The sequence below is a fragment of the Penaeus japonicus genome, unplaced genomic scaffold (genome assembly GCF_977035675.1).
Source record: "Penaeus japonicus unplaced genomic scaffold, GWHDUDI00000001_assembly GWHDUDI00000031, whole genome shotgun sequence".
Lineage (NCBI taxonomy): Eukaryota > Metazoa > Arthropoda > Malacostraca > Decapoda > Penaeidae > Penaeus > Penaeus japonicus.
This window is the reverse complement of record NW_028234433.1, coordinates 23,245,359-23,257,858: the sequence shown is the minus strand read 5'-3', so window position 1 is coordinate 23,257,858 and position 12,500 is coordinate 23,245,359. Positions and strand designations below refer to the sequence as shown.

Sequence of the window (12,500 nt, the reverse complement as noted above, 5' to 3'; positions counted from 1 at the left end):
CCCTCCCCTCCCACTCCCTCATCCTCACCCGCCACCCACTCCCTCCCCTCCCCTCCACTCCCACTCCCTTACCCTCCACACCCACTCCCCTATCCTCAACCCCCACTCTCTCCCCTCCTCTCCCCTCCTAACTCCCCTTCCCCCCCACTCATCCCACTCTACCCCCACCCCCACCCTACCCACCCCTACCCCCCCCGTTCCCACGCTCTTTCAGACCCCTTTAATTCGAGACATAGATCATTGACAATTACATGTTGCGAATTCCCCCCATAAATCAAAACCAAATTTACTGAGACAAACGAGTCGGTCAGACAAGAGAAACAAAGGGAAAACCTCCTTTGCCGCGGTGGAAAATGTCGAGGGATGAAGGGAAGGTAAGTACGAGGTTGTGTTTGCTCTGTTTGTGTTGCGGAGCGAAATGTTGGGAGAGGGTGAGTGTAAGGGTGAACGAGTGAGGGAGAGTTAGTGTAAAGGGGAAAGGGTGACTGGGATTATCAGTGGGAAAGGGAGGGTGAGTATAAAGGCGGCTGGGTGTGTAAGGGTGAACGGGTGAGTGAGAGTTAGTGTAAAAGGGAAAGGGTGACTAGGATTATCAGAGGGAAAGGGAGAATGAATATAAAGGCGGCTGTGAGTGTAAGGGTGAACGGGTGAGTGAGGGTTAGTGTAAAGGGGAAAGGGTGACTGGGATTATCAGAGGGAAAGGGAGAGTGAGTGTAAATACAGTATTCAGTGTGAATATAAAGATGAGTGTGACTGTAAGAGTTCTCGTAAGGGTGAACGGGTGAGGGTGAGTTAGTGTAAAGGGGAAAGGGTGACTGGGATTACTCAGAGGGAAAGGGAGGGTGAGTATAAAGGCGGCTGGGAGTGTAGGGTGAACGGGTGAGTGAGGGTTAGTATAAAGGGAAAGGGTGACTGGGATTATCAGAGGGAAAGGTGAGGGTGAGTGTAAGGGTGAACGGGTGAGGGAGAGTTAGTGTAAAGGGGAAAGGGTGACTGGGATTACTCAGAGGGAAAGGGAGGGTGAGTATAAAGGCGGTTGGGAGTGTAAGGGTGAACGGGTGAGTGAGAGTTAGTGTAAAGGGGAAAGGGTGACTGGGATTCTCAAAGGGAAAGGGAGGGTGAGTATAAATACGGTGAGTGTGACTATAACAGTTCTCGTAAGGGTGAACGGGTGAGTGAGGGTTAGTGTAAAGGGAAAAGGGTGACTGAGACTACCAGAGGGAAAGGGAGGGTGAGTGTAAGGGTGAACGGGTGAGGGAGGGTGAGTGTAAAGGGGAAAGGGTGACTGGGATTATCAGAGGGAAGGGAGGGTGAGTATAAAGGCGGCTGGGTGTGTAAGGGTGAACGGGTGAGTGAGAGTTAGTGTAAAGGGGAAAGGGTGACTGGGATTATCATAGGGGAAGGGAGGGTGAGTGTAAGGGTGAACGGGTGAGGGAGAGTTAGTGTAAAGGGGAAAGGGTGACTAGGATTATCAGAGGGAAAGGGAGGGTGAGTGTAAAGGCGGCTGGGTGTGTAAGGGTGAACGGGTGAGTGAGAGTTAGTGTAAAGGGGAAAGGGTGACTGGGATCATTTTAGGGAAAGGGAGGATGAGTGTAAGGGTGAACGGGTGAGTGAGAGTTAGTGTAAAGGGGAAAGGCTGACTGGGATTATCATAGGGGAAGGGAGGGTGAGTGTAAGGGTGAACGGGTGAGTGAGAGTTAGTGTAAAGGGGAAAGGGTGACTGGGATTATTTTAGGGAAAGGGAGGGTGAGTGTAAGGGTGAACGGGTGAGTGAGGGTTAGTATAAAGGGGAATGGGTGACTAGGATTATTTTAGGGAAAGGGAGGGTGAGTGTAAGGGTGAACGGGTGAGGGAGAGTGAGTGTAAAGGGGAAAGGGTGACTGGGATTATTTTAGGGAAAGGGAGGGTGAGTGTAAGGGTGAACGGGTGAGGGAGAGTGAGTGTAAAGGGGAAAGGGTGACTGGGATTATTTTAGGGAAAGGGAGGGTGAGTGTAAGGGTGAACGGGTGAGGGAGAGTTAGTGTAAAGGGGAAAGGGTGACTGGGATTATCAGAGGGAAGGGAGAGTGAGTATAAATGCGGCTGTGAGTGTAAGGGTGAACGGGTGAGTGAGGGTGAGTATAAAGGCGGCTGGGAGTGTAAGGGTGAACGGGTGAGTGAGAGTTAGTGTAAAGGGGAAAGGGTGACTGGAATTATCAGAGGGAAAGGGAGAATGAGTGTAAATACAGTACTCAGTATGAATATAAAGATGAGTGTAACTGTAAGAGTTCTCGTAAGGGTGAACGGGTGAGGGAGAGTTAGTGTAAAGGGGAAAGGGTGACTGGGATTATCAGAAGGAAAGGGAGGGTGAGTATAAAGGCGGCTGGGAGTGTAAGGGTGAACGGGTGAGGGAGAGTTAGTGTAAAGGGGAAAGGGTGACTGGGATTATCAGAGGGAAAGGGAGGGTGAGTGTAAATACGGTACTCAGTGTGAATATTAAGATGAGTTCTCGTAAGGGTGAACGATTAAGTGAGGGTTAGTGTAAAGGGGAAAGAGTGACTGTGATTATCAGAGGGAAAGGGAGGGTGAGTGTAAGGGTGAACGGGTGAGGGATAGTTAGTGTAAAGGGGAAAGGGTGACTGGGATTATCAGAGGGAAAGGGAGGGTGAGTGTAAATACGGTACTCAGTGTGAATATTAAGATGAGTTCTCGTAAGGGAGAACGATTAAGTGAGGGTTAGTGTAAAGGGGAAAGGGTGACTGGGATTATCAAAGGGAAAGGGAGGGTGAGTGTAAGGGTGAACGGGTGAGTGAGAGTTAGTGTAAAGGGGAAAGGGTGACTGGGATCATTTTAGGGAAAGGGAGGATGAGTGTAAGGGTGAACGGGTGAGTGAGAATTAGTGTAAAGGGGAAAGGGTGACTGGGATTATCAAAGGGAAAGGGAGGGTGAGTGTAAATAAAGTATTCAGTGTGAATATAAAGATGAGTATGACTGTAAGAGTTCTCGTAAGGGTGAACGGGTGAGGGAGAGTTAGTGTAAAGGTGAAAGAGTGACTGGGATTATCAGTGGGAAAGGGAGGATGAGTGTAAGGGTGAACGGGTGAGTGAGGGTTAGTGTAAAGGGGAAAGAGTGACTGGGATTATCAGAGGGAAAGAGAGGGTGAGTATAAAGGCGACTGGGAGTGTAAGGGTGAACGGGTGAGGGAGAGTTAGTGTAAACGGGAAAGGGTGACTGGGATTATCAGTGGGAAAGGGAGGGTTAGTGTAAGGGTGAACGGGTGAGTGAGAGTTAGTGTAAAGGGGAAAGAGTGACTGTGATTATTAGTAGGAAAGGCAGGGTGAGTATAAAGGCGGCTGGGAGTGTAAGGGTGAACGAGTGAGTGAGAGTTAGTGTAAAGGGGAAAGAGTGACTGGGATTATCATATAGAAAGGGAGGGTGAATGTAAATATAGTAGTCAGTGTGAATATACAGATGAGTGAAGGTGAGTGAGGGTTAATATAAACCTGAGAAAGTGACTAGGATTATCAAAGTGAAAGGGAAGATGAGTATAAAGACAGTAGTGAGTATGAATGTAAAGAGGAGTGTGAGGTAAGGGTGCTCGTAAGGGTGAGTGAGGGTTAGTATAAAGCTGAGAGTGATTGAGATTGTCAGTGTGACTGCGAGAGGGAGGATGAGTGTAAGAGTTGATGTGTGAGTAAAGGGATGAATGCGAAGGTGACTGTGATATAGACTGTGAGTGTAATGGTAAGGGAGAGGAAGATGAGAGAGAGAGGGGGGGGGGGTAGAGATAGAAAGAGAGAGTGTGAGAGAGAGAGGGCGGGGGGAAAGGGTGATTAAGAGCGGGAGAAGACTACTTGTAATAAAGTTGGAGTGAGTGGATAAGCGAGTAGTTTGTGTGCTTCATATATATCTATAAAAGTCTTCTGATTATTCAGAATCCAAACACACACACACACATACACACAAACACACTCATACACACACTAACACAAACACACACAAACACACACACACATAAACAAACACACACACACACAACAATCCATCTCTCTTTCTATGTGTGTGCATCTATATATCTGCCAGCACATGTATCTCTTCCAAAGCTAATGGCTTCATCCACATGGCTTCATCCACATGGCTTCCTCCACATGGTGGCAAATAAAGAATGAGGCAACTCCCTGCCTGCATAGACACAGCAGTGTACTTGACGGGAGTACAAAACAAAGGAAGGTCAGAAAGAGAAGTGCCGTGAACAGCCCTCACGAAGAACCATGAATGTAGACCAAGAGTAAAACATACCTTTAAGCACAATTTCCCCCGTATAAGCGGCGTACTTCCACCCTTGCGAGCGCTTCCTAAGACCGCGGGAAAGAGCTCTCGAAAAAGGGGTGTAATGGGTTTGAAGATATACACGAGACCGGCTTACAAACCGCGTGGAAACTGTCGTACTCGTCGGGTTAATGGAAACGGAGCTACGCGCGAGGTACGAAGCCGGTACGAAAGCAGTACGGCGGGGATACGAATACGATATATCAGCTGCACGAAGGCGTTGCGAAAACGGTACGGTAACGGTACGACTGCGGTACAAAACACGATATAAAAAAAAAGGTACGAAGCCGGTACGACAGGAATATGGGATCTGCGTAAAAGCGTTACAGCCCCCCCCCCCTCCTCCCCCCGAGGTAAGTAGAGAGGGTACAGACAAAAGCTGAAGAACGGTAATTGAATCGTTCAGTTGTTCTAGCAAGTTATACTTTGTTCAGTCTCACGCGAACTTGATTGGTACGCAGCAGGGCTATATATGCTACCAACACTAAACAACAGTGCATCATTCCGAATAGTGTTGTTATGGCAATTCATCATTATTTTGCATTGCAATGTGGCACAGATATCTAAATGGAAAAAAATACACCTCTCACATAAATCACAAAACATTACCATAAACACAGACCTACAGAAACTCTAACTTCACAAACCTCATAACAAACACAAAATACCCCCAGAAAATGATCTTTCTCCTTCTACTTCCTCTTCTGTCTTTCATTTCCCGAGTAAGCAGCATCGGCGGCGCCCTTCTCGTACTAAATGCAGACGGAATGAATAATCGAAGGTCCTATCCAAAGTATCGTATTGCTGTCAGTCTCCCGTTCCCGACTGACCTTCCGTTTATCTGCTAAACCAGCATCATTGACCTCTTTTTGTAAGATGGATTCTCAGGAAGCAGGGATATTTACCTTGCACGTTTTTAGTTAGTGATGTTCAGGCGGTTAGAGGGAGGGTGAGTGAGTGAGTGAGAGAGAGAGGGGGGGGGGGAGAAAGCAGGTGAGTGAGTGAGAGAGTGAGTGAGTGAGGGAGGGAGGGAGTGAGAGAATGAGTGAGAGAGAGAGAGAGCGAGTGAGTGAGTGAGTGAGTAAGTGAGTAAGAGAGAGAGAGAGAGAGAGAGAGAGAGAAAGAGAAAGAGAGAGAGAGAGTGAGTGAGTGAATGAATGAATGAATGAATAAGTGAGTGAGTGAGTGAGTGTGTGCGTGTGTGTGTGAGAGAGAGAGAGACAGAAAGAATGTTTTTACGGATACGTTTGTGTGAGTACCTGTGGAAATGAGCAAATGCATACACCATGTGTATGTATTTGCGTGGATATAGAGAGGGAGGGGGCAAAAGAGAGAGAGAGAGGGGGGAGAGGAGGGTAAACAGTATGTGCTTATGGACACGAGTGTGTGAGTACTTATGTAGATGAGCAAATGCATACACTATGCAAGCTTTCGTTTCATTTTTTAGTATAAGTGAAACAGATCTACAGAGTTATGACGTAATAACCAAAAGTATTTCGAAGTATATCATACTTGAACTCATACATCAACATACATATATATATTCTTACACCAAAATATTTCTAACTTTATATGATCACACACACACACACACACATACACACAAACACACACATACATACAAAAACATACACACACACACACACACACACACACACACACACATACAAACACATACACACACATACACACACAAACACATACACACACACAACCCCGTAACACCAACACAAATTGATTCATATTCTCGTTGTTATTGCGTGTCCAACCAGCTGTGGAGTAATGGCGATACATATAAATATTTCATTCATCAACACATCGAACATTTCAAAGGAAGAATCCAAACCAGGCTACCCATAATGCGAGTTAAATTGGACCTTTTTTTTTTTTTTTTTTTTTTAGTGCCATTAAAATATTACGAACTTCTTTTTTCACTCACGCCGTGAAGAGTCGCATTACCGAAATTATTATTCGTTTCAAGTTGTTTTAAACGTCTTTATTTATACAATGTAAACCCTCTCAACATATCTTGATATAATATACTATAAACACACTTCATCACTCACATATTTCCTTCTATTTAATACGTTGTGATAATCAATATCACTATCTGATAATCATTACCTCTATCATCATTGTTACTATTATGATTATCATTATTATTGTTATTATCATTACGGTTATTTTCATCATTGTTATTGTTGTTGTTATTATTGTTGTTAATAATATTATCATCATTACTAATTTTACTAGTTTAACTATCATTATCATTACTCATACCATAATTATGATTATCATCATCCTCATGATTATTCCTATCACTACAGCAATAACAACCTATATTCCTCATTCACCTCGAAACGGATTTTCCTTCTCGTTTCTTTACCTCTGCTCCCTCTTTATCATACCAACACTCCCATTTTATTTTAAAACATTATATATAGCTCTGTCTTTCCCACAGTGCTAAGAGGAAACCCCCACACTCCTTCATCATTTCGTACCTATGTCTATCAGTATCTATCTTTGTCCTCTATCCTGTATATGGTCAACGACCCGGGTAGATCTTGCATAGCTAAATTCTTTTCCCTACGTTGCTCCTGTTCTTTGCTTCTTTAATTTTAAAGTGTGTGATACTTATTATACATTTCCCACAATTTTGCAGTCTTACAATCTTTCCCACATTTCTCAAGGTCTTTACACTTTTTAGATGAGCCTCGAACTAGTCCACACACTTAGAAGATTTCCCTAAATCTTGCACCTCTATTCGGAATGACTCGAACAGACCTATTCTCCATCCATACTCTCCACAATTCTACTAATCTTTCCTCTTGTCCATCTAAATTAGGGCAAACCTGCACGCCTTTAATATTTCCCACAATTTTCCAGAGAGCGATTCACAAATACTAGATTCACAACTACTAGATATTTCCCACAATTCATGAGCTCTTTCCTCTATCCCATAAAATGTCCGGAAAATCCTCCTTACCTTTAATACTTCCTTCAAAATCTCAAGCCCTGCCATATTTCCTAAAAAGCCTCTAACAAATAATCTCTCTCAAAAAAAATCCACATTTAACATCACAACTTCACCCTTTTTTCACAATTTCTTCCAATTCGTACCTCTTCCCCCAAACCTCCCAGCCAAACCGAAATATCTTCAATACTACCCACTTTTCTTAATTTCTCAGCTCCTTCCAACGAATTAACCCAGACTCCTGCAATATTTCTCACACTTCTCTAACTCAACCCTCTTACTCACAAAGCTCCTAACACATCTACAAACCATCTACAAACCACTAACCACAATTCTCCTAGCTCTTCCCTTGTCCCCACGAAACCACGAACAGTCACACACTCCCTCAACATTCCTAGAAAGCTCAAGTTTGTATTCTTACTTTACTCTTTTCCCCCATAAAGCTCCAAGCAAACCCACAAACTCCTACTACTATGCACAATCCTTCCCAAGCAAGTGCGGATAAACCTTCCCCCTTTCTTTTTCTTTTTTTTGTCTTCCTTTACTCCTACTAACAGTTTGCTCCTTCCCACATACACCTGCACTCTTTCTCACAATATTCCTCCATCCACACAAAACCCCGGACAAAATACCTTCACAACATTTCCCACTGTTCATCTTACCCTCTTACCCGCGCCTCTTTCCCACAGTCTCGAACAGACACACACACACACACTCCCTCAGTAATTCTCCCACACATTTCTCCGCGTTTCCATCTGACAATGCAAATAACCTGGCTTCTATCCCCCGCTCTACCTTTCCAGATACTGTAGACGAGGTCTGGTCAGACACACGCCCCCCGGAGGCTAACATTTGATTGGCATTCAAATTAATTAGTTGATCAAACAATTATCCATAGAGATATGTTTGTCAATATACCGATATGCATTTAATTTCTCTCAGGCTTTAATTTCCAGTGTTTCAGTGCATAGCTGTTTGTTTTGTTTGTGTGTGTGTGTGTGTGTATTATATGTGTGTGTGTGTGTGTGTGTTTATGTGTTCTGAGGAGTGGGTCTTTTAGTGTGGATATGTGTTTGTGTGGATGTGGTGAGGGAATCTCTCTCTCTCTCTCTCTCTCTCTCTCTCTCTCTCTCTCTCTCTCTCTCTCTCTCTCTCTCTCTCTCTCTCTCTCTCTCTCTCTCTCTCTCTCTCTCTCTCTCTCTCTCTCTCTCTCTCTCTCTCTCTCTCTCTCTCTCTCTCTCTCTCTCTCTCTCTCTCTCTCTCTCTCTCTCTCTCTCTGTGTGTGTGTGTGTGTGTGGAGGGGGGTGGGGGTATTCATGTATGTGGGTTTAGGTAGGGGGTGTGATGTGTGTGTGGGTAGATGTGTTAGTATGTGTATATCCATACGTATATGCACGGATTATCTGCGCGTAAATGTGTGAACATGAGTATATCTGTGCGTGGATAGACGTCTGCGCGTGTACGTGCATGAGTGTGTATGTGTGTGTGCCAGTATGTTTATATATACAGTACACAAAGGATTCATGTATTAATAGACACGGAATATATTCATACATATATGCATTGTGTGAAATTGCTGTTGTGAGCATTTGTTAAAGTTACATTAGCTATATCCTATGAAAACAAATGCATTTGTAATAATACACTTTGTAGATTATCTAAAAGGCTTATGTTTTATGTAAGCCAAAAAATAGATAAATTACTAATGGGCCAGCATTTGCATCTGAATTGATATGCTTTATATGCAAGGCTATTTGCTCTCCCAAAACAATGATTCTGAATTTGTATGGTTTGTGAGCACAAAAATATTAACAACACATAGGATCTGTTTCTGAAGTTAATCAAAACTTACATAATGTATACCCGATATAATATGTAAATCATTAGAAATCTAAAGATGTTTAGATAGATAAGATATTAAAATACTAAACATACCAGTATGGTGATTGTTTCAAATCTGTGAATAATGAACATGATAAACTATGCGATGATATATCTTGGGTTTGCCTGTTATGAGCATCATTCTAATTTATAATGCATCAGATATGTTAAAAGTAAAATAAGAAAAATGTATGTGAATAAGAATATCTATATCTATATCTATTGTGAATCCATCTATTCATTTTCCTCCATGTACATCTTACTATCTATCTCTATGTTTCTGTCTTCTGTTCATGTATTTATCCATATATCTATCTATCTATCTATCTATCTATCTCTCTCTCTCTCTCTCTCTCTCTCTCTCTCTCTCTCTCTCTATCTAACTATCAGTCTATCTAAAAATGTACATATATACATATACTCAAATATATATATATATATATATATATATATACATATATATATATATATATATATATATATATATATATATATATATATATATATATATATATATATATATATATATATATATATATATGTATACATATATATATATATGCATATATATATATATATATGCATATATATATATATATATATATATATATATATATATATATATATATATATATATATATATATATATATACATATTTTATATATATATATATATATATATATATATAGATATATATATATATATATTTATATGTCTATATGTATATATATGCATATATATATATATATATGAATATGCATACATATATATGTATATACATATTATATATATACATTATATATTTATACATAGGTATATATATATGAATATGTATACATATATATATATATATATATATATATATATATATATATATATAATATATATATTATATATGTATATGTATATATATATATATATATATATATATATATATATATATATATATATCATCCATCTGTCTTTACCTATCTATACATATCTAGATCAGCCAATCAATTTGTCTATCTATTCCTCAATATCTATCAAAGTCAAAAACTATATATCAATCTATGAATCAAGTAACACCAACTGGATTTTTCTTTTTCACACACAAGAGAAAAGAGTAAACATGAAACAGTTACATATGAAATCTCCCATTCATAATCTTTCCCTCTCACCCAGGTTCAGACGCATGAACCTCCTAAACCCACACCCTCCCTCCCCTTTCTAAATTCCCCTTCCCCTCTCTAAGCCCCCTCTGTCCTCCCCCCTCTCCTCTCTAAGCCCCCCTCTGTCCTCTCTCCCCTCTCCTCTCTAAACCCCCCCTCCGTCCTCTCTCCCCTCTCCTCTCTAAGCCCCCCTCTGTCCTCTCTCCCATCCCCTCTCTAACCCCCCCTCCCTCCTCTCCCCCTCCCTCCCCTCTCTAACCCACCCCTCCCTTCTCTAATCCCCCCTTCCGTTATGACAAGTTTATGACTTATGAACCCCACTCCCTCCTCCCCTCCTCTCACCCCCCTCCCCCCCTCTCCTCTCTAAGCCCCCCTCTGTCCTCTCTCCCATCCCCTCTCTAACCCCCCCCCCCTTTCCTCCTCTCACCCCCTCCCCTCACCACCCCTCCCCTCCCCCACACCCCCCTACCTCCCCCTCCGCTACGACGAACGCTTCCGTCCGAGATCCCATAAAGAGGCCAGCACGAGAGAATACCTCACAACTCACAACTCACAACTGTCGACAATTCCCCCCCCACCCCCCCACTGCACAAACTCCCCCCCCTCTCCCCCCCATCCCTCCTTCAAGTTCGACGCTAATGGATTTCCCTCACATGAGACACGGTAATGAGGAGAGTTGGGAGTTTGGGAAGACCTTGGACGAGAGGGGCGGTATAAGGGATGTGAATGGGAATGGGGGCGTGAGGGGCGGATGGAAATGGGGGTGTTAGGGGCGGATGGAAATGGGGGTGTGAGGGATGTGAATGGGAATGGGGGTGTTAGGGATGTGAATGGGAATGAGGGCGTGAGGGGCGGATGGAAATGGGGGCGTGAGGGATGTGAATGGGAATGGGGGCGTGAGGGGCGGATGGAAATGGGGGTGTTAGGGACGGATGTGAATGAGAATGGGGGTATGAGGGATGGGAATGGGAATGAGGGCGTGAGGGATGGGAATGAGGGTGTGAGGGATGGGAATGGGGGCGTGAGGGACTGATGGAAATGGGAATAGAGGTTTTAGGGACGGATGGGAATGGGGTTTTAGGGACGGATGGGAATGGGAACAAGGATGTGAGGGACGGATGGAATTGGGGTATGAGGGATGTGAATGGGAATGGGGGTGTGAGGAAGGAGGAAATGGGAATAGAGGTGTGAGGGATCTGAATGGGAATATGAAAGAATGAGAGCGAGGAAGATAATGGGGTTGGGAATGGAAAAGGGAAAGAAGAGGGAAATCAGGGTGGTAAGAACAAGAGCAAGGGAATAAGGAAAAAAAACAGAAAAACAAGAACAAGAACGAAAAAAGAACAAAAACAAGAACAAAAATTACTATTCGAGCGGGAACAAAAGTGAGAAAAAAGAAGAAGAATTAGAATGCAGGCGAAGAAACGAACAAGAATGATAATTAGAACAATAAGCAAGAACAAAAATGAATCTAAGACCGAGAACAAGAATAAAAACAAAAACAAGAACACAGTAATTAGAATAAGAGCAAAAACTTTAAGAATTAGGACAAAACTCAAGAACAAAACAAACAAGTACAATACCGAGACGACCACAACGCCTGCTGCTTTCCGAGCCATAGACAAGTTGCAATTGCTGCCTCTCGTGTGCTCAAAGAGGAGAGATTATCCATTGCATTGCAAGTGCGAATCAAGAGGAGGATACGTGGAGTTCTGGTTAATGATGTGGTGGGAAGGTGGACTTGGTTGAATGGGTTGAATTTGGTTAATCATTTTCTTTCTTTCTTTTCTTTGGTTTCGTGTTTGTGTGTCTGTTTGTGGGGGGAGTGAGGGGGGATGTACGTGGGGGGGAGGGGGGGGAGTGAGTGTGTGTGTATGTGTTTGTGTGTGTGTGTGTGTGGTAGCATGTACGTATCTATGTGGGTATCTACTACTAACATTTTTTATTATCATCATTATTGTCATTATTATCGTTCTATTATCATTACTATTATTATTACAATTATTATCATCATTATTATCTTTTCATTATCCTTAATACCATTAAGAAACGAAAGCTAAAATCCCACAATAAACCCACCCATCCCCCTTCCCCTTCCTTCCATTTTCAAACCGTGACAATTTCACAAAAAGAAGAAGAAGAACACGAAAAAAAAAATACCACTCCACTTCCACCATAAGCTATTC

General features: G+C 42.5%; 1 protein-coding gene across 1 annotated transcript in view; it reads right to left on the bottom strand.

Annotated features, from left to right (window-relative positions):
* LOC122260386 (carbonic anhydrase-related protein 10) overlaps positions 1–12,500 on the bottom strand; it is a 288,387-nt gene that overhangs the window by 114,012 nt on the left and 161,875 nt on the right. The window lies entirely within an intron of this gene.